The sequence below is a fragment of the Lactuca saligna genome, chromosome 5, assembly GCF_052625555.1.
Source record: "Lactuca saligna cultivar CGN05327 chromosome 5, ASM5262555v1, whole genome shotgun sequence".
Classification (NCBI taxonomy): domain Eukaryota; kingdom Viridiplantae; phylum Streptophyta; class Magnoliopsida; order Asterales; family Asteraceae; genus Lactuca; species Lactuca saligna.
In genome coordinates this window covers 156,629,771-156,631,092 of record NC_136421.1, presented here as the reverse complement: position 1 = coordinate 156,631,092, position 1,322 = coordinate 156,629,771, and the positions used below count along the sequence as shown (strand labels likewise).

The 1,322-nt window shown below is 36.0% G+C and overlaps 1 non-coding gene across 1 annotated transcript; it reads right to left on the bottom strand.

The window, feature by feature from the left end:
- Positions 1-938: 938 nt before the first annotated feature.
- LOC144999083 (small nucleolar RNA R71) lies at positions 939-1,045 on the bottom strand. Its single transcript, XR_013660608.1, has one exon. It is a non-coding gene; the product is annotated as a small nucleolar RNA R71 (small nucleolar RNA).
- Positions 1,046-1,322: the final 277 nt, after the last annotated feature.

Genomic DNA, 1,322 nt, shown 5'->3' with positions numbered 1-1,322 from the left:
AGAATGGAGGAATATATGATTCCTTATCTAATGGACATGTCATTGACTAGGTCAGAGTTCGATAGTGGCTTTGAAGAGCTACGATTGTTAGTTGGGTTGAAGTCATGCTTGCAATAATAGTTATTAGAATTATCCATTTGAGAGACTATTGGATTAGGTGTCTAAGCCCATAACTATTATTGGTATGTACTTGAACCGAGAGTAGCATGGTCTATTTGGGTTGCATGGCACCGAAACAATTTGGAGGATAGACTTTTGAGAAGAGGATATTTATAATTTATTAATATATTATAAGTTCTAATTTATTAATATGAAATCATATTATTTAATTAGTATTGATCAAGAATTAGTTTAGAATTAATTTTGTGATCGTAAGAGACTAATTAAGTAAATGGGGATTGATTTGATAAATCTTTCTTTCTTATAAAGTGGGCTTATGATCCATAGTTCTTCATGTTGGGCTAAACCCATGTGGTGACCCATGGATACTCCATTGAGGTTAAAACCCATGGATCATGAGGAATGTTGAAAGTCATGAGTTATATGGTGTAACCCAAATGTGCACACTATATAAGAAGCCTCATAGCTCATGAAATGGAACCCAGAGTCTTTGTAAGAATTTCTAGCCGATTTCTAGAGTGTACATCTCTTCTCAAGTTTCTTCCACTTTGTTGGTGGTGTTGTGTGATTCCATTTGTGGTGAAACGCTTGTTGTACTATGTTCTTTAAGGTCCAAGGCTTCCAACTACAACAAAATGTATGCCATCTAACTTGTTTCATTACCCAAGTATCAAAGTTTGTATGCTAGTTAGGGTAATACCTTGGAAAGTTCAAGTTTGCATGTATAATAGAGAAAACATAGATCCAAGTTATTTAGGGTTGCATGTACACCTTAGGAGTGTTTGAATGCTCAAAACCCAACACCTTCGAAGATAGAAAAGCTCAAGATGAACATCCTTAACTTTCAACAATTGGATGGTGAATCCTTATATGAAACTTGGGATTGTTATAAAGGATTACTTCTTAATTTTCCTCAACATGATATTAACATGCAACAAGAAATCTCCACCTTCTATGATGGAATCAATGTGAGCACTCGCCAACTTCTTGACTCTCAAGGACCAATGACTAAGAAGGATCTGACAACCAACAAGGAATTAATAGAAGAGTTTTATAAACACTCAAGAGAATATCACAACCCTCGAGATGATTGACAAGAGGAAAAGAAAATGGTGATGGTGCCTCGGAAGGCTTAACGACGGTGTTGGAAAACTTGATAATGTGCACAGGAGGATCACGAGGATGGGATAATCCATTCACGC